Here is a 22,345-nt window from a genome sequence, read left to right as displayed (position 1 = left end):
AGAAAATGGGACCCTCTTGCACTGTTAGTGGGAGTGTAAATTGATACAGCCACTATGGAGAACAGTATGTAGGTTCCTTAAAAAACTAGAAGTAGAACTACCATATGACCCAGCAATCCCAGTACTGGGCATATACCCTGAGAAAACCATAATTCAAAAAGACTCATGTACCACAATGTTCATTGCAGCTCTGTTTACAATAGCCAGGACATAGAAGCAACCTAAGTGTCCATTGACAGATGAATGGATAAAGATGTGGCACATATATATATAATGCAATATTACTCAGCCATAAAAAGAAACAAATTTGAGTTATTTGTAGTGAGGTTGATTGACCTAGAGACTGTCATACAGAGTAAAGTAAGTCAGAAAGAGAAAACCATATACCGTATGCTAACACATATGTATGGAATCTAAAAAAAAAAGAAAAAGGTTCTGAAGAACCTAGGGACAGGACAGGAATAAAGACACAGATGTAGAGAATGGACTTGAGGACACGGGGAGGGGGAAGCATAAGCTGGGACGAAGTGAGAGAGTGGCATGGGCATATATACAGTACCAAATGTAAAATAGATAGCTAATGGGAAGCAGCTGCATAGCGCAGGGCGATCAGCTCGGTGTTTTGTGTCCAACTAGAGGGGTGGGATAGGGAGGGTGCGAGGGAGATGCAAGAAGTAGGAGATATGGGGATATATGTGTATGTATAGCTGATTCATTTTGTTATACAGCAGAAACTAACACACCATTGTAAAACAATTATACTCCAATAAAGATGTTAAAAAAAAAAAACCTTTCAGGGAAAGCTCATTGTAAACTACAGCTCATGAAAGGCTGCATTTCACTCCCTTCTATGGAGCAGACACTTTCAAATCCTTCAAATAGTTTCATGCTAAATCTGATAGTCAATCTGGCTTTAGGGATGGATTTTTCTTCAAATGATGCTACTGATTTCAGAGAAAGAAATTCAGCATCATCTATATTTGTGATTAGGACATAGATTTTGTTGTTATTGTTTCATTTTGCAGGGCTCTTAGAGGGCTTCCTACTGGCGACTTATGATTTATTTTCTGGTCATACTGGAAACACAATGTTTCATCACTGTCTGTTACAATCCTTAAAAACAGGGTGTTGTCATTAATTTTCCCTGATTGATAAAAACACATGCTGTCATCTCTGACTAGTCCTACTAATATGTGATATAATATTTACCAAAAAAATTTGACTCGACTCATTTTTTCCCCCACAGTGAACCTTTTTTTTTTTTTGCTTAATATTTACTCAATAGTGCACAAATTCAGTAATTTATATCTTGTCTACTGTATGTACTATATACATATATTCTTGTGCATGCTTTATGTATGTTGTACTTTCTTAAACTGCTAAAATTTCCTTTCTTTTCTGTGTTCATATAACTCATGCAGTCTTCCCTCTTTGGTGCTTTTCTTGCTTTAGTTTTTTTTTTTTTTTTAATTAAAAAAAATATTTTTTGAACCTGTTTCTTTATCTACTATTACCTGTGTAGCCCAAATTCACATATTCAGCCCTCTATTTAAATGACTGCAAATCTCTTACCTTTTAGCCATTTTTCATAACATGATCAATGTCGTGTTCATCTTCCCTGTAAAAATCTCTTTCTCTTGATATTGCTTTATCCCCATGACATTTTAAACAATTTCTACTGGATCACTTTAAGATTTATTTAATTTTGGCCCATATTTGACATTAATAGTTTTTATTTAAAAATCACAATATGTGTGTATATGTACTAGATCTCTGCTGCCAGGCAGCCATATGTTACTTTGAGAGTATCTCTAAGCTGAAACAAGTTGCAACATATTCTTGCCATAATTTCCCCCTCTTTGCTTTCAGAAGCCTTATGAAATAAACATTCTCACTACTGCAGAGTCCCATCGTACATACTGCATCATGAGGGTTGGAAGGAACTTGACATAATTAGCCTTTAAAAAGTTCACGTGAGATATGAGAGATGAATTCAAGTATTTGAAGAACTGGTCATGTGGAAAGTGATTAGATTTGTTCTATAAACCAGAATTCATGGGTGGAAGCTACAGCAAAAAAGTTCTTGAATTCTGATAGGGTAGGATCAGTGCTTGTCTGATTCATCATTTGTAGTAGATTAATTACGAAAAATGATCCCAGTTTCTCATACCTTCCTGCTCCCACACCCTATGGGATGTGACTTTTCAGCTCCTCGCATTAAGATGTGGATTCTGTTATCTCATCTCTTGTTTCTTCCAAGCTGTACTTGTCCTTGCTCTGTCTAATAGAATGTGGTGGAAGTGACAGTGTGCAACTTCTGGGATAGACCTTAAGAAGCATTGCCTGCTTTCGCTTGCTCTCTTGGTCCCCTGTAACTACCTCCTGGAGGTTAAAAGCTATGTGGTCTAGTCACCCTGTTGCCCGAGCCAACAGTCAGTCAACTGCCAGACATGTGAGTTAGGCCATCTCAGACTAGCCTAACCAACCATCCCACCAGCTGACCAGACACAGGCTGGCTTAGATCAGTAGACCCACCCAGCTGACCTGTGATCAGTAATTAAATGCATATTGTTTTAAGTCACTGATACTGGGGGTGGTTTGTTACACAGTAACAGCTAACTGATATACCATTGTAATTCCAGGATCTAGCTCAAATGCCTATCTGTCACAGAGAAAGCACCTAATATGTATTTTACATTTTATATACATGAAAGAATGACTATGGATCACTAACTCAGCTATCCAAGAATGGATGGAGCCCTTCAGGAGAGAGCGTGTTTTCAACATGGTCCATGCCATGGCCTGTCAGAATCTTTTTTGTATCATAATTCTGTCATCCATTTTTCAGTTATACTCTCCCTGCCTCATGTCAAATGCAGTTTTAGTGTGCAAGTGTCTACACACACTTACAAACATCATGTTAACACTATTCAGTCTCATCTCACTAATATTTCCCCAGTGCCCTGTGATGGCAGTGAGCATTAGAAGTACAAGCGGCTGGACTAGTCTGGTAGAAGGATCAGTGAATGAATGAATATTAAGAAACCTGAAATCTTGTCCCAGCTCTCGTAATACCTGTCTGTATAATATTGTATAGACATTTTCATTTAAACAATGTTACACATTTCTAATTTTTCTTACAGTCCCTCATAACTCATATTTTAAAATTGAAAAATATAATATTTGCCTAACATATAACATGAGAATTTTGTGAAAATATAAAGAAATAACAGATGAGATATATTTTTGTCAAAGCCTTTGTGCTTCCATAACATTTATTTTACTTAAATACTAGCTATTATTAGTCTGAGACCAATATTGTCATGTTGTCAAGCATATTATCAATTTTAATTATAATTCCTACTTATGTGGAACACATTCCCCCAGGACCTTGTGTAACTTTTTTTTTTTTGTCACAGGCTCTTACTGATGGTCACAGTATCTTACCAAAACAGCTTTATATCGCCATATAAATTTTTGTTGTTTTCTGTTTAACATCAATGAAGTATTAGTGAGAAAAGTAATAATCCATTATAGAGTTAAAAATATTTTTGAATGTCTTACTCTAACTTTGTATTGTTTTCTTAAATAAACTACTCTTTAATATCATTAGACTAACTGCTTTAATAAAGAGTTTTATTTTGATAAAAGGTATTGATTGGAGAATTGATTATCTGAATGTTAGGTTTTTGTCATTAAACTACAACTTCTTACAAAGGCACCACCCCTCATAGGAGGGGCATTCAGTACTGTCAGTGTGACCCCCCACAAGTCACTTCTTGGGTGCTGAACTTGGGAATCTTAATCTATAAAGTGAAAATTGTGAACATCACAGAACCTATGATTATGAACACTTCTAATATAGACAGGCTCTCTGTACAGTTTAGGCTATGCAATTTGCCACGGAGATTCATTTTGCCTTGGTGTTTAGAGAATCTCAGAAGAAAGGGGAAGTCCCCTTAACAAGTTCATGATTTAGTTTTTTTTATTGCTGTTAATTCTTTAAACTCTGAGTTTTAGATTGGGTGGTAGGGGTGGGGAGGGCTGGCTTCAGGGTATCTGATGTTGGTTAACTCAGTTAATCATGTGCAAAAATAAATCTGGCTTTCACACACTGAACTCTGACTGCTTTTCTAAATAATTCTTTGCCAGCGCCAGGCCTCAAATTAACACCTCTCTCCATATCTCGCTCTTCTTTCATGTTCATTCTGAGCTTTCAGTCATAATAAACCACCTCAGCCCTCAGCATGAATCCAACAGACACATCTTGGAAGAATTTTTACAGCAGTTTAGACCCTAATCCTAGAGGAAACAGGTGACGTAGGGTTCTTTGGATGTTCCACGATAATCCCTGTACAGCAACTGACTATCCTGGACAAGAGACCTGGAAGCAGCTTTTGCCTTACGTGACATCATTCTTCCAGAGGCTGCCCTGATACCAAGCACCCCTCCCCTTCCAGAAGGATCATGCTTTTATTTCTTCCCAGGTCTGGAGTCGGGGCAAGGGAGAAACAGAAGGCAGAAGGGCAGAGCCCACATTTCCTCTCCTGAGTTCCCAAGAAAGCTGTGATTTCAGTGATATTGTAAGAAAAGATTAAAATACAGATCAGTCATTTTGTGCTAAGCAGGCCAAAAAAGTGTATATAGGATTATTTATTCATGGGTACAAAGAAGCCATCTAAATATTTTAAGCACAAATTAAAATTTTAAAAATGCATGAAAAGAGATGACAGTGTTTAACCTTAATTCATATGTAGTCACAGGTATAAACCTGCTTTTGAGAATAAATGGTGCTATTATCTTTCTATAAGTTTGCTCTTCCTGATGAAATTATAAGTACAAAGGCAGTTTTGTGGATATATGAGATATTCTATTTTACCTCACTATGAATTCCCATATAATTTTGCTTTTGATTGCACATGCTGAGCAATTTTAAGAAACTCGGAATAGTGATTCTTAGGACAGGTTAGGAGGAGTCCATGGTACCTGCCTGATGTAGTAGAGGGGATGCTGCAAGACACTTATAGCCCCAATTCTCCCATGTGCCAATTGCTATGGTACTTGGCATGGGCTTGGTGGGCACTTTTGGGGGTAAAGAATCAAAGGTCCCAGTATAAACTTTAATGGGTAAAGTGACATGTTAAGGCCACCTTAGCATAAATAGCTTATTGTAATGAAAGGAGCTCAGTCCTTAGCATCAAGTGGTAGGGTTCGAATCCTGGCTTTAATGCTTACTAACCATGTGATCACAGACAGATTATTCAGAACCTGAGTTTCATCATCATAAAATGGCCATATCCTTCTGTACCTGCAGGCATTTGGAGATTAAATCAGATGTGCATGGCACATAGAAAATGCTCAACAAATGTTCCCTTTCCCTTCAGAGAACAGGGCCCATGGGAATGAGCCCAGGCATGTAAGTTATTTTATGAGCAGAGAGGTCAGAGGATGAGGAGGATGGTGGCACAAAGAAGGCTTTCTCTGTCAGTTGAACAGCACCTGAGGCAACTTTGACCAGGACAAAAGGTCTGGTTACATATGATCTGTCCCTTGAAACAAACTCACTGGCTGAGGGGAAAGGATTCAGCCAGAAGGGTGCTGGTGGCTCTGAGAACAGACTTTGCTTATCTCTTAATGATGTCTTAGGTGGACTCTGGTGATGGTTCATGTTTCTTATAGCTCCTTATTCCCCAAAATATGGAAATGATGCCAAAAGGTTGTATTACCAAATATCTTCTAAAAACCCAGTAAGAAAATAATAATGCAATTTGCATGCTGTTGATTTGTACTTCTGCATCCCTGTGATTATACAAAGGTTTATTTACTTTTTCTAATGCCTGCTTTTTTTCCCCTTCTTAGGCTGCAGAATCTCTTAAGTGCTAGAATATTCTATTCCTTTGGCTTCTCTCCAGTCTTTAGAGAGAGAGAGAACACAGTCAACATTGGCAGTTTCCTGCCTGCCTTCCAGCTACCTCTGGGAGACAAATATTCCAAATCCAGGTGCTTTTTGTTTTCTTTTATGGTTCTTTTCCATTATCTTTCTCTACTGTATATTGTGTGGGTGGACACACACACACACACACACCCACACACACACATCTCTCCTGTGTTCCAGCCACTAGGATGGACGTTGGAGGTACAGTGAAGAAAAAGACACAGTTCTTGCCCTTAAGCAGCTAGTGTAATTGGTGCCATATATATATATATATATATATATTATATATATATATGACTATATATATATATATGTATTGCTGACAATTTCATGACACTGTGTGTGCAGAATGCTTCAGCAGGCTGAGAAGAAGCATTGAAGTAAGGCTGGTTTTTTGTAGAAAAGCTTCCTGAGTGGGAGGATGCTTGAGTTGAATCCTCAAGGACCAGTGGGTGTTACCCAGGAAAAGAAGGAAACAGCCTGTGCAAAGACACAGAGAGAAATGAGAACTTTTTATTTTTTGCGTCTAAGAACTATTAATTGATAAGCAGTGTAGGATGATTGTAAGGAGACAAGAAATGAGGCTTGAGGGGTATTCAGCAGCTCCCTCCAATAGATGCTATGAGCCTTTTTAAGCCCTGGACTCTACCCCAACTGATAAGGGGTTAGTGTGTGCTGGTGATGGTGTGATGAAGGGCAGATTAAGGAGGGTGTTGAACAGTAAATGACATAATCAGATGTGGGAAGTTGTGCAGATTAGGGTCTGAACTATGTCAATGGTGGTACAGGTTGAAATAGGAAAACTGTTATTGGGCTTAGAAAAGATGTTTCACTAACAAAGATGCAGACCTGCAAATGCAATATGCATCTGGAGACATATTAGTGTGAGAGTCAAATTACCCCTTCTAGAGTGATGTCACCATTATTCTTATCAAAGAGGCAGTATTTTCCAGAAGGCTGAAGAGAGCCACTTCTCAGCATTTACAATAGCCATTCATTCATTCATTCTTTCATTCATTCAGCAAATACTCATTGAAGCACTATAGTGTTTTAGACTCTATAATAGGTCCTTCAAAGGTTTTAAAAATGTTGTATATTTATAGTGTTATTCTTCAGCTAAATTCTTTAAACTCTAGGTCCATTTGCTAATACCCTTACTTGCTTATAACATTCATTCTTGTATACAGTACCTAGGTACAGTGTGACATGAAGTAGGCTTGTAACAGATGTTTGCTGAATGAATTGGTTATTAAACACAACCCTGCTGTGCAATGGGAAAGGCAGTGGAGAATGACTGAGGTCATATAGAAGCAGGGAGCCCCCATGCTACCTGTTACCATTTCCCCTTTCAGAATCACATAGTGGCTTCTTCCTCCCTCCCCCTGGTAACCCTTGAGGAAGGGAACGGCAGAAGGAAGTCATGAGGGCCTCCAGAATACCTTTGTGTGTCTAATTATAGTAAACTTAAAGGAGATAATCGTTAACAATTAAATAATAATTGAGGAGTGGTCTGGGAAAGTGGCAGTGAGGTACACATGTATCTAGAGAATTGATTTGTTCAGTGACACTCGTCTTTGCCATGTCCTTGGGATATAATATTGCTTTGGATTTGATATCTTGGTTGGGATGGGGTTAGTTTCAGGACTTCCACTTAGTCTTCCCCACTTGAATTGCTCTTAAACTTATAGGCCAACATAAGAGTTTTGCCATTACGAATATGTTATTTCTAATTAAACATTTTGGAACAATGGAAATGTCTATCAGGTAAGTCTGCGGACCAAGTAGCTTTACTTTTTGTACATCTGGTGCCAAGACTCCATTTATTACCTGGCTGCTGTAGGACCCCACTCTAACAGTGGGCCAGGATGACATTTTGGCTTCCTGAGTATCAGTATCTCTTGGGTATTGTGTTCAACTGTCCTCAAAATGTCTGGATATTTCCTTTTCCCAGTATGTGGTTATTGGAGTAAGTAACTGTAAGTTCCTTTGTAAGAAAGCTGCTCTGAAACCTTCTTGGTTTCTTCCTCTTGGCTTCTTGAAAGGGCTGAAGAAACATTTCTGGACAGGCAGGACGTTTAATCCAAAGAGGACACCAGAAAGGGAAAGATATTGGAGGATGTTAAAAGCATTCAAGATGTTGATGATTAGAAGAACATGACATGGAGAGCAAAGATGAAGTAAATTAAACTCCACATCCCTGGAGTTCTGGGAAAAGGCTGAATTTATCCCCTTGGCAGGGAAAGCTGGAATCCTCTATAAGAACCAGCACTCTGTGTCTCACAGAGCCATGGAGAGGGCTAATACTAATTAGCAGTTTTTAGAACTCCCATTACTGGTGCAAAAGGGATATGGGACATATTGCATGGAAGACCTAAAATGGTGAATAGAAAATTGCACTGCCTACTATGACTTGAATTAAATGGGTTAATGAATGAAAGTATTTAAATCTGTGCTTGGCACTTATTGGTTTTTCAATAAGTGCTGACTATTTTCATTACTAATCATTTTCCCTTCACAGACATCTAGGATGTGAGGCAGAGCCTGAGAGACTCAACAAACCCATTATCTCTCTGCTGGTGGGCTCTACCAGCAACCCTCCCTTGTACCTTCCCATCCAAAATTTTCTCCATTATCTATAAAAATCAGGGTCAGGAATTTCAAGAACTCCTGGACGTGAATGCTGTTTTCAATCCTCTTTCTAAGCTAATGATCATAATTTTGAAAGAGAACAGAAAATCTGAACAGATGTCATCTAGCTCCAGAGATACTGTCAAAGACTGAGTTTTCTCAAATACGGTTCATGAAAGCAAAATGACAAGAGGCAGGGTACACACCAAAAACACTAGGAAGAGTAAAGAATAAAGTAAAAGGGCAAGAAGACTCACCAATCTAATTAAGAAAGCTTTAAACTGAAATTTGAGGGGGAGAGGGAAAAATACCTATAAACTAGGTATTAGGAAGACAGCTGGCATGGCACAGAAAGAACAGCGATGAGGGAGGTGCCCAGTAATTTACTGAAGAAAATAACAGGGGAGATGTTTGAGAACTGTATTTATGATCTCAGATTATATACAGATTATAAGTAATAAATAAAGTCAACCTGGAGTCTTAACACTAGGAAGTAAATCCAATGACATAGAAAACACGAGAACTTTATGAGCTAGAATTTAGAACAACATGCAAAGGTTTGTCATATTCAAAGGAAACAGATGAAATAGAAATGATGGACATGCCTCAGCTATTTATGGACATCCACAAAATTGAAGCATAAATGCACAGTAGAGAACATTACTGAACATAAAAGGAGAGAGAACACAAGTTTCTGGGGGGTTAGCAGTGAGGGCATACTGTACGTTACCTGGCCAGGTGAAAACTGCAAAGGCTGATGTGATAACTAAAACAGTGTTCAAATGTGGCAGTGTCGTGGGCAAATTCTACCATCCACATGTCTGCTGACCTTTCCTTCTGCTAAAAGCTGAGAGTTTGATAAATTACCTCGAGGACAATATCGTTTATAGGAATTCATAAACTATAGAACTATGGACTTGAAGCTGATCCCTTGGAAAAATTTTGAGAAACTCTAATTCAATTAAAAAAATTTAAGTAACTAATAAAATGAAGGAGGTTTTAGTTGGGAATACAAAGATGAGTAAGACAGACACAAAACTTGCCTTCTAGTGGAGGATAAGACTTAAATAACTGACTTCATGATGGAATATTTAAATTCTATTGTGAGACATATCACAAAAGAGAAGTACAGGGTGATGTCAGACAAAATAGGGTGGGGGACCCACTGTAGTTGGGGGCAGGGGAACTCAGAGAAGACTTTCTGGGAGAAATGACATTTATGCTGCTATTGGAAGAATTTACTTGGCAGGAAGGCCCTGAGATGGGACATGGCAGGTGGTTGGGTCTACATGAAGGGTAGGGACTGAGGAGGAAAGTATGAGCTATAAGGCTCCATCTTGGGTTTCTAGGCTTACATTATTCCAAATTCATCTCTTCAGAGGAATGAAGTTGCAAGGTCATGTCAGCTTCAGAAGATGTCTCTGGGGGCATTCCATGGGCCTCTAACCTTGGGGTTGGCACTGCCATGCGGGAAAGGAGTAGGGTGAGAACTATTTTTAGTGGTTCCTGAGGGCAGAGCTGCCTCAAGTGTGCATGTTACAGGGATGTGAAAAGTATGAGAGGGCCTTCTACAGCTAGAGCTGCCCAGCGATGGAAAGGCCTGCCTGGGAGAAGAGAGCTACTTTACCTGAATTCATGTGACAGGGTTAAGTGGGGGCCAGTGAGCACCTTTTGGGGTTATCTTATCAGAAAGGAGTTCTTTCATTTGGGAAGTTGGACAACGTACAAGAATACCCACTTGTTGAGCACGTGCTGTGTGGTATGTGTGGTGTGTTTAGGTGCCAGGAACACAGAGGTGATAAAGAGCACCCCCTCTTGTCAAGTGGCAGGAAAAACATGATGCAATGGGGAAAATGTTCTTGCACGTGCTTTTGACCTATGATAATATCTTAACCCAATCCCAACACCCTGTCCCATTCCACCACAAACATTCTTACACCTGCAGCTGATACCACCTAGACTGGGCTTCACCCACTCAGCCTGGTTACAAGTCCAGTGTAGCCCCCCCAGATTCACGCTTCTGTTTGTTCCCACTTGCTGTTCTTTTCTGCTTTTTGTGGCTCTCCATCAACCTGGCCCTTGATCTCTGACTGCAACTCTTTTCAATCCTGTGCCACCCCTTGGACCAAGGCAGATTTGGTTTCTCATTCTAGGCACTGTCTCTGGGCTCAAGGCACCATACTCTTCCTTTTACTCCTAGTTCCTCTAAATGCTCCTGCTTCCTCAGCCCCTGGCTTCCCCACTGGCCCTTCCCCATCATCATTCCACTGGGAGGAATGGCCCCTAAGCACTGGAAAGGTCCTTTGAGAGCTGTGGGGGCGTTTAGGCTGTCTTGGGAGGTCAGGCATTGGGGTTCAGCAGGAGTTCTTCAGCGGGAGAAGGGCTGGGATGGAATTTCAGGCAGGCAGGCAATGCAGAGGTACTCTAATACATCCCATATACCCAGGAATAAATTCCTCACTCTTCAGGTGGCAAAGTGGAAGAGCATTACTAAACTGGGTGTCAGAAGTCAAGACTTGTGACACCCCAGTTTCCTGATCCTCCCCATATCTCATACCCAGTTTACTACCTGAACATAAATGTATCTGCCGTCCTGGCCCCAAGAGGTCAGAATTCAAAAAATGAGGTGAGATGGGGTTGTGATTTAGAGTCTCAGAAGAGAACCATGGAAACAGACATTTTAATCTAAATTAATCCATTGAACGACCATTAACTAGAGTTCCATTTTGATGCACAGTAGAGCTTTTTTTTTTTTTTAATTAATTAATTAATTAATTAATTAATTAATTTATGGCTGTGTTGGGTCTTCGTTTCTGTGCGAGGGCCCTCTCCAGCTGCGGCAAGCGGGGGCCACCCTCCATCGCGGTGCGCGGGCCTCTCACCGTCGCGGCCTCTCTCGTTGCGGAGCACAGGCTCCAGACGCGCAGGCTCAGCAGCTGTGGCTCGCGGGCCCAGTCGCTCCTAGGCATGTGGGATCTTCCCAGACCAGGGCTCGAACCCGTGTCCCCTGCATTGGCAGGCAGACTCCCAACCACTGCGCCACCAGGGAAGCCCCACTAGAGCTTTTAATTATTGATTTATTTAAACTCTTGGTGGAAAGGCCACTTGGCTAAGAGAATTATTTGTAAAGCCGGACACTGACGTAACTATAGCCCACACCCTGCTTTGTATGGACAATCTTGGAAAGAGCGAGCTTCTCCTTTCCGCTGCCCAGGCCTGGGAAATCTTATTCTTAATGAGGATCTTTTCTCCTTAGCCGTCTGATCACAGGCTGCCAACTGGACCTAATTGAAGGGAATCATATTTTCCGAGGTGAACCTATGTTATTTTTTTCTTTGGAGTCTTTTACTTTACACTTATTTTTGGCAAATGTTTTTATATCTGAATTGTCAAACTGAAAGGAATGAAGAAAGGAAGTGCTGTTAAGGTGTCATTTACAGCTGAGGATTCTAGAGAGAAAGTAGGCTCCTGGGACCCAGAGCAAAACACTGGCACTCGGAACATTCGAGCTACCCTGACTGACGGAGCTTAGCTTCGCCAGTCAAATGAGATATTCAGAAAGCATGTGGGGTAGGAGCCCACTTGTCTTGGAAAATGTGTGTGCCCCTGGATGGACCTACTCACCTATTTGGGGCTCCAAAATTGTGCAAAGAAGCAGGAACACCTCTGGGCACATCTGGAACAGACAGGCAGAAGACCAGCAGCTCTGTGTGTCCTGAAAAGAGATTCGGGCTGCAGGCCAGGAGAATTGTGTTCTCCTGCTGCTGCCATAATTAGCCCTGTGACTTCAGACAGGTCACTGACTCTGAGCCTCATGTTAATCACCTATAAAATGTGGTGGATGGACCCATCAGGACATTTTTTTTGCTATTTCTAGATAGTCTAGAGTTCTATGTATGACGTATTTCCAGATACCTTATAGTCGTTTGGGCTAAATCTGGTTCAGAATATTAACTTGGTGTCAAATGAAGTTCAGGACTCTAAGATAATTATTTCTAAATAATCACTACCGGAATTAGGGTTAGGATCATGGTGCCCTGGGTCAAAGAGGTTCCTTGTTTTGGTTTTCGTGGTTTTTTTTTTTTTTTTTTCCAAATTGTTCAGTATAATATGGCACTATTGTGCCAGAATAGGTGTTGAGAGGCAATCTCATTTTGTTTATTAAATACAAAAGAATATGCAAACAATACTGTAAGGGAGGAAAACTTTTCCCTTCCCTTCTAGGTTCTTTAGCAGGTCTAATAATTAAATCAGACAGATTAAGAGGAGAAAAATTTAATTTCATGCTGAGCTCAGGAGAAGCGGGTAGGGGTCTGGATCTTCAAAGGGGAGGAAGAAAATTCACAGTAAGATGGGAAGAGCAAATGTTCGGTAAACAAATGTTTGCCATACCATGCAGATAAGTCTTTCTGATGTAAAAAGTTATCTGTGGTAATAGCTCGTTTCCTGGTACAAACCCCCCTATATAAATTCTTTTAGGCAGTTAAGGGCGAGATTAAAAAGCTGTTCTTCAGTCTGTTGGGCCTTGATTGTCTTCAACTTGAAATCATCCACATGCCAAAGTGGCACATTCGGGGACAACCTGCCCTGAACCCCATCAGTACAAAATAGCTCTTTGATAGGGTTTTGTGGGAGATATAGTTTATTTTGTGGGGGATTATGGGAGCAGTATAGTGTAGTGGTTATGTTACGTGTTAAATTGTGCCCCCCCCCGCCAAAAAAAAAAAAACAAAGACATGTTGAAGTTCTAACCTCCAGAACCTGTGAATGTGACTTTATTTGGAAATAGGGTCTTTGCAATTTTAGTCAAGTCATTAGTGGGCCTTAATCCAATATGACTAGTGTTCTCATAAGGAGAGGGAAATTTGGACACAGACACACAGAGGGAATGCCATGTGAAGACAGAGGCAGAGGCTGGAGTGATGCATCTACAAGCCAAGAAATACCACAGGTTACCTGCTTTCACCAGCAGCTGGGAGAGAGGCATAGAACAGATTCCTCCTCAGAGCCTCTAGGAGGGCTGACACCTGAGACTCAGTTTCCTTGTCTGTAAAGTGGGGATATAATTACACCCACCTGAGAGTAAAGTTGTGAAGATTAAATGAGGTAATCCTTGAAAAGAGGCCGGCAGTAGATTGTGATAACTGTTAACTGTGATCATCTCTCTGTTTTTGTGTCTTAACCTGGAGACTGACTCTTAGGGCCTTTGAAGGTAGGGACCATATTTTATACCATCTCACCTAGTAGTGAGTGTTCCAAGTAGTATCTGCTCAGTAAATATTTGCTACTGCTAGTAACATAGATAACTAATGAGAACCTACTGTATAGCTCAGGAAACTCTACTCAGTTCTCTGGGGTGACCTAAATGGGAAGGAAATCCAAAAAAGAGGGGATATATGTATACATATAGCTGATTCACTTTGCTGTACAGTAGAAACTGAAACAATATTGTAAAGCACTATACTCCAATAAAAATTAATTTTTAAAAATGCAGGAAAAAAAAAGTTACTTCAATTTTGTTAAAGACCAGCTGAATATGAATGAAGTTGAACATATCCTCCTCTTAGGGTCTCCTCTCAACCCTTCCTGGGTTTTTCTGAGTAACACTCTGACAATGCAGTGAGGGAAGTTAAGACAGAGCATGGGTTGTGGTTTAATCCTGGTTGTCACTTACTGGTTTTGTGTTATTGGGGCAGTTATTCCATCCTTCTGAGCTTCAGTTTCCTCCCTTGTAAAATGGAGATGGGGATGGGGATGAGAAGAGGTTTGATGTTTACCTTCCATAGTGCTCTACCTCAGTGGAGGGGCCTGACTAGGTCTGGTTCTTCCCGCTCAAGTTTTGCTCCTCATACTCTCCAACCCCAGACACTCTCTAAGCAGCTGCATTGTTTTGTTTTTTTTAAAAATAAATTTATTTATTTATTTATGGCTGTGTTGGGTCCTCGTTTCTGTGCGAGGGCCTTCTCCAGTTGCGGCGAGCGGGGGCCACTCTTCATCGCGGTGCGCGGGCCTCTCACTATCGCGGCCTCTCGTTGCGGAGCACAGGCTCCGGACGCGCAGGCTCAGTAGTTGTGGCTCACAGGCCCAGTTGCTCCGCGGCATGTGGGATCTTCCCAGACCAGGGCTCGAACCCGTGTCCCCTGCATTGGCAGGTGGATTCTCAACCACTGCACCACCAGAGAAGCCCAGTTGCATTGTTTTAAAAGACTATCTACATGAAGAATAAACCTTAAGAAGAGTTATAACTAACAATTTTACTGATTCAGACACAAACACACACACAACAACACATGCACAAAATAAACTCAATAAAAGCAACATCAGAAGTCTGGCTTAACCTTGGTAGTTTAGACTAATGTGGAAATTGTGCCCTTGGCAGCCCAGGACTTCATTGATGTGAGAATCACTGGATTTGGGGGCATAGCTTATAAAACACGTGCTTTGGCTGAAGAGACCCCTTGGTAGCAGATGTCATGGGGTAGGCCAATTTCAAACGCCAGGCTTCACTCTCATTTGGCAAACACTTAAAGTCTGTTAGCTGAACGTGGGGAGCTGTGGGGGGAGAGCTGCTCGGAGAGCCCTGGGGAGAGCAGGACTTGTGAGAGTGATAGATGAGGTGTGTTTAGTGAGGATTGTACAAATTGTTTCCTTTTAACAAGACATAAACCTCACTGAAAACATCACCTGATTTTGGCTTGCTAATTACGCTTTGCCTTTCCTCACTTAGCTGCGGCTTTGATGGCCCTAAATTTCCTAAAGGCCTTGTTAGGAAAAATAAAATTAGGGTTTAATTATATGAATATTCTTCATGTATATTATTTTTGTCCCAGGTATACTGCTAAGTATCAGAGTTGTTAGTTGCATGCTGGCTGCAACTAATTAAGATTTTCAGTGGTCATTTAAAAAAATTTTTTTAAAAATTATTGAGATACAATCAACATAGAACATTGTATTGGTTTCAGGTGTACAGCATAATAATTTGATGTTTGTATAAATTTCCCAATGATCGCCATGATAAGTCTAGTTAATATCTGTCACCAAAGTTACAAAATTTTTTTTTCTTGTGAGAACTTTCAAGATCTATTCTTAGCAACTTTCAACTATGTAATACAGTATTATTAATTCTAGTTACCATGCTGTACATTATATCGCCATGAGTTAATTTTTTTATAACTGAAAGTTTGTACCTTTTGACTACCTTCACCCATTTCAAACCCTGCCCCCCTCCTACCTCTGGCAACCAACCAATGTATTCTCTCTGAGCTCAGGTTTGTTTGTTTTATTTGTTTGTTTTTAGATACTACATATAAGTGAGATCATGCGGTATTTGTCTTTCTTTGACTTATTTCACTTAGCATAATACCCTCAAGTTCCATCCATGTTGTCGTAAATGACAAGATTTTATTCCTCTTTATGTCTGAGTAATATTCCGTTATATATATGTGTGTGTGTGTGTGTGTGTCTGTGTGTGTGTGTGTCTTCTTTATCCATTTATCCATCAATGGAAATTTAGATTGTTTCCATTTCTTGGCTATTGGAAATCATGCTGCAGTGAACATTGGGGTGCATATATCTTTTTGAGTTAGTGTTTTCATTTTCTTCAGATAAATACCCAGAAGTGAAATTGCTTGGTATGGTATGAAATTGCTTGGATAGTATGGTAGTTCTGTTTTTAATTTTTTGGAGGAATCTCCACACTGTTTTCCATAGTGGCTGCACTAATTTACATTCCCACCAACAGTGCACAAGGGTTCCCTTTTCTCCATGTCCTCGTCAACACTTGCTATTTCCTGTCTTTTTTATAATAGCCAATCTAACAGGTGTGAGGTGATATCTTGTGGTTTTGATTTGCATTTCCCTAATGATTAGTGATCTTGAGCATCTTTTAATGGACCTGTTACCCATATGTATGTCTTGTTTGGGAAAATACCTACTCTGATTCTCTGCCCAATTTTACTTATTTATTTATTTGTTTGTTTGTTTATTTATGGCTGCATTGGGTCTTCGTTGCTGCCCACGGGCTTTCTCTAGTTGTGGCGAGCGGGGGCTACTCTTCGTTGTGGTGTGTGGGCTTCTCACTGCGGTGGCTCCTCTTGTTGCGGAGCACGGGCTCTAGGCGCACGGGCTTCAGTAGTTGTGGCACGTGGGCTCAGTAGTTGTGGCTTGCGGGCTCTAGAGTGCAGGCTCAGTAGTTGTAGCTCACGGGCGTAGTTGCTCTGTGGCATGTGGGATCTTCCCGGAGCAGGGCTCGAACCTGTGTCCCCTGCATTGGCAGGCAGATTCTTAACCACTGCACCACCAGGGAAGTCCCTCTCTGACCATTTTTTAATTGGATTTATTTTCTGTTGAGTTGTATGAGTTCTTTATATATTTTGGATATTAAACCCCTTAACCTTTTTAAAATGTCATCATGTCTTATTCAGTCACCAGTGTCCGTTCTAGCACTGGAGCTGACATAAATTGAGACCAGTCTCGCCCTCAAGTGCTACCCATCTAGTTGGAGGAAGAAGAAAGACTGACTTGCAGCTTCCCCAAGCACTGTAATAACATTAGTACAAACAGAACAGTACAAGTAATAGTGGTAATTCTAATAAGGAAAATAGTAAACATTGATTGTTTATTATGTGCCAGCTCATGAGTGGTTTAAATAGATTGTTATTTAATCCTCACATGAACCTGCTGAAAGAGTTGCTAATATTATGTACATTTTATAGATGAGAAGGAACAGAAGTTAAATAACTTGCCTGAGCACATGTAGGTACGAAGTGACAGCACTGTGATTCCAACCCAGGTGGTCTGGCTCCAGAACCTGCACTCATAATCAATTGTCTATGTTGCACACATGAACTCTACTTTAAAAAGTGTTACCAACTACAGCTTTATATACATAGAGCTAGATTATTCACTTTTATTGGAGGATTTCATGAAATGTTTCTGTAGATAGCAAATGCTCTCGGTACACTCAAAATATAATGGCAAAAGGTTGATTTATGCATTTGTCGTCAGAAACATATCTATTCTGTAATGGGAAGTTCTCCTGTTTATAAATTTTAACCAGATTACATACATAGCAGAGGAAGATAAAAGTAATACAGTGGACAGCCCTGTCCCTCTACTCTACCCTTGAAAACATTTTTATTGAGTCTTTTTTTTAATACAGAAAAAACTGTAATGAAGAAAACCAAAATGTGAATTATCCCACTGCACAGATAATCCTTATTGTCTTTGAACTTTAATCATATGCATCTATTACTTTTATTTTAAAAAATACAGAAAGATATTAAATGAAAAACAAAAGTTCTCTTTTGCACCTTGACCTCCTAATGTCAAGAAAACTGGTGTGGGGTTGAATAAATATTCAACTTGAGGGGGATAGTAGGAGTGAAAAGACACTTTTTATTGTGTGTTGATACTCTGTCCCCCACCCCCCGCCGCCCCCCTAGAGGGTGTGAAGTCACAGAAATGAATATCACTTTATTCCGGATGTTAAGTGTGGGGTGTAGCTGGAAAGAAAGATTGTCAAAGAAAAAAATCCTAATCATTGAGTCTCCTGTTTTTTCCCAAGTGTGTCCACCTGAATCTTAGGGAGATGTGAGCCCTTTGGTCCTTCATTAGCCGGCTATGATCCAGGCATATCTTGCTCATCGCCATCTAGTCTAAACATGATTCATATACTTTTATTAGTCCCCCTACCCTATTTTCTCATTTTTATCCTTACAACTTGGAGGGGAAGATTTACACTAAAATCCAATGCAGATTCTCCCTTCTACTCGTATGTCTTCCTTCTCTGCTTGTTCTTCCTTTCCCTCTCTCTCTGTGTCTGTCTCTCTGCCTCTCTCTCACACACACACCCCCCTCTGTACATTTCCACTAAATTTTAGACTCTTGCCATTTTTTCTGCACATGAACAGGTACATTTGACAGTACCTAATGGTGATGTTTGTGGGCATGTGTCTTTCTAACAATAGTCTATTGCTCACATGATTCTGTTTAAGTCCTTAACAGCATGTACAAATCCTTTGTGGGAGATATCTGGAGTCAAAAGAGTCCTCACTCTCATCCTACAGGCCCTCGCTGAGTGCTTCTTTCATCAATACACCATTTCTAGGCGTGAAATGGGCTATTTAGGATTTTAAGAGCCAAATGTAAATGTGCTTAATGAGCCTCTAGGGAGCTGTGCCATGGCCAGGGGGAAAAGGCTTTTAGCAGCAGAGGCAGACAAAAGTATTGGATTTCATTCTCTGGGTCTCCTGAAAAGTAAAAGACAAAGAAAATGGAGATCCTGGCCCCTGATGGGGTAGGTAGGAGTCAGTCAAAACCTAAAACCCAAGCAACTGGAGTCTCTGGACATTTTTCTCTTTGGTAAAGAATTCAACAAATGGTGGGGGGACAGATGGAGTATAATGACCTGTTATAGGAGTGCGAAGCCCTGGTACTGTTGGGTATACCCTAAAGGAGTGCGAGGCCACCAGCCGTGGAGAAGCAACCTTTGCAGTAGTTTTAAGGTTCTGAGCAGTGATTTTTTTTAATTTTTAGATTTTTAGATGAGTTTAGAAAAACTCATCTGAGTATTCCAGATCTGCCTGAAATCTCTTTTTGGCTCTGTCAAAACAACATTCTTTGTCTCTTTACTAGTAAATACGAAGGCTAGTTCAGGCATCTCAGCACATTAGAAATCTGTTGAATGTCTCAAATTTACTTTGCTGTAGCTTGGGGCTGGAGTCTGGGAGACTTCCTGCCTCTGACAACTGTTTTATGCCTACCCAGGTTGGGCCAGCTCTTCTCTAGTGTGTTAAAAGCGGCGTGTTTCTGAATATAACAATGCTGATACTTGATCCTGGCAGAAAAAGAAGTGAAAAATAACTCATAAAATTTTTTTTTATGGCTTTAGGCAAGTCAGTAACTCTGGGCAATCCGTATGGTTTACATTCTGCAACAGCTGAGCTTCCAACATTCTCCTCCCCTGGGAGGAGGAGAGAGGCAGGGTCACCCACACTGTTTGCCATGGTACCCACGCTCCTCCACTCTGGTTTGGAAACTTGAAGCTACTGTGTCCACGCTCAGCCTACACTCTGCCACTCTCAGCATTCCTCCTCCTGTTTTTATTCGCTTCTTTGATCTATTTGTATACCTGTGTGTCCTCCACTGGCTGACAAGCTCTGGCAAGACAAGGGTGGGGTCTTTTTCTTATATCTCAGAGCATGGAACACAGAAACACAGAATTTTTCCCATAGAAACCACTAGGTAGATATTTGCTAAATTATATATATATATATATTTTTTTTTTTTTTTTTAAAGTGGTGCATTTTGGTCCTTTTGTTAAGTCCCTATTCTCTTGACAAGTCTGGCTAAATGTGTATTCATGCCAGTGCTATGAAGATGTCTCACTTAAATTTTATGTGCTCATGAGCCTAAATCCTTTTTTTTTTTTTTTTTTTAACGTTCAACTAGAGGAATATTGGGTTATTGGATTGTGTGCTCTGGAATAAAACACTTAAATTCTTGGTGTCTCAATTTTCTGTCATCTTAAAAGGATAAGAGTTATTATAAGGTACAGAAATATAAGATTGAGAGCAATAGGGAGTGATTATTGCAGTGCCAGCCCTCTGGCTGTGTGATCTTAGGCAAGTTACCTGAACTCTTTGAGCTTCAGTTTCCTTTTCCATAAATTAGAGATAAGTCCTAATTTACAGGGTTGTGGTGAAGACGGGATGAAATTCAATGAGACAATACATACATAGCTTTTGGAACAGTGCTTGTGCTTAACAAGTGCCCGATAAATTCCATTCAGGAGGATTGCTTTGCTTTTGAAGAAACATGTAGAGATCTGAGACTCAAAAGTGATTCCCTCTGGGCTTGTAGAGGGGAGAGCAGAGCTGTGGGTCCCTGAAGAAAGGGTCACATAGCTTGCTCCCTTGCTGTACCCTGTGGTAAAAGTACAGTTTCAGAGGAAAAGGTCAGAGGCTGCCAGAGGGATAGGTTGTAGGCCTGGGATGCTGGCCTTGCTCAATATTTCCAGGCCCCAAGTGCACCTCAGAAGCATGGAATGGCAGATCTAGAGAGATTATGCAGGCTGGGACAGAGGGTGTCTTAGCACCAACAACTTTGTACAGATGGCCGACGACCACAAGGGACTAAATAATGCCTTGGAACTAGGAAAGACCCTGAACCTCAACCCAACATAGGGTACCCTCAGAATGACTGAAATTGAATTTCCCACCACCCAGGCAGAAGGGGAACTCACAATTAAGTTGGTTTGTAGAAAATGAAGAGATGTGCTATTTCTTACATACTTGCTATCTATATCACTATAAATATTAAATCTCCTGCAGAATTTCACTTAGATGTTGACTGTATTTCACAGTATTTGAGAGCTTTGAGGGAAGGTGAAGTTTTAAATAATAAGTTCAATCAGATTACAAATTTGGCAGTTTCATAAAGTAGTCTTTTTGATTTTTTTTTAAAATTTTTATTTATGTATTTATTTTTGGCTGCGTTGGGCCTTTGTTGCTGTGCGCAGGCTTTCTCTAGTTGCGGCGAGCGGGGGCTACTCTTCGTTGCGGTGCGCGGGCTTCTCAGTGAAGTGGCTTTGCTTGTTGTGGAGCATGGGCTCTAGGCACGCAGGCTCAGTAGTTGTGGCTCGCGGGCTCGAGAGTGCAGGCTCAGTAGTTGTGGTGCACGGGCTTAGCTGCTCCGCAGCATGTAGGAACTTCCCGGACCAGGGCTCGAACCCGTGTCCCCTGCATTGGCAGGCAGATTCTTAACCACTGTGCCACCAGGGAAGCCCCTTTTTGATTTTTTTAATAATAATGTTTAGTAGCCTGGATTCTCTGTAAATTATGACTTGTACCCTCTGACATGACATGGCCACCTCAAATCTTGCACAAAGTCAGACAGAATAAAAAACGTTCTGATATGAATAGACAATGGATCATTGATGTAATAATACCTAATATAGTGCTCTATAAATTATAGATCTTCAATAAATATGTGGGAAATGCATCAATTAATGGGCAGATTTTTGACACATTTAGAATTACTGACAAGGTTGTACCTTTTATTCACCTTAGCTTTAATGTTAGTAAACTTTATTATATTATAATCTTTCTAAAATTAATCATTAGTGTATGACACATATGGCCCTTTACTATAGTATCCATCTCTTGTGTTTTTCTCTGTTCCATTCTCTAATTGTCTCGATATAAGATTTGTGTACAAAAATGCTCGTTGCTGTTTTAGATATAATAGTGAAAAGCTGGAACTAAACTAAATTTCCAAATAAATTATGAGATAGTCCCCAAATGGTTATCATGTAGCTATTATAAATGGTGTTTTAAAAGATTATTTAATAATCTGAGAAAATGTTCATGTCACCAAGTCAAATGAGAAAATAGGAATATAGTTTAAGTGTGTGGTTCTATGGGCATATTAGGGTGGACTTCGGTCTATAAAGAGAAATTAGTGGATTGCACTTGCCTTGGAACATCCTTGATCAATAATTTCTAAGTGGAATTTTTGAAAAATATCGGGGGGGAGTGACTTCAAGCTTATACTCTGTTTCATAAACACCTGGAATTCGTCTTTCTATGTTGCTGGGTAGGTATAAGGTAGAGCCGAGGAGGGGTTGGTTAACATCCTCGTTTGAAAATAAGGATGCATGCTTAAATAAGAGACCCTCTCACCTTGGCTTAGAGGTGAATCAAAGAAGTATCTATGGGTGGGATAAAGAATTTCTTTAGAAAATAATTTTGGATTTCTTTTAACCCAGAGGTAAATGACTGA

The sequence above is a fragment of the Eubalaena glacialis genome, chromosome 1, assembly GCF_028564815.1.
Source record: "Eubalaena glacialis isolate mEubGla1 chromosome 1, mEubGla1.1.hap2.+ XY, whole genome shotgun sequence".
NCBI lineage: Eukaryota > Metazoa > Chordata > Mammalia > Artiodactyla > Balaenidae > Eubalaena > Eubalaena glacialis.
This window is presented reverse-complemented; position numbering follows the sequence as displayed.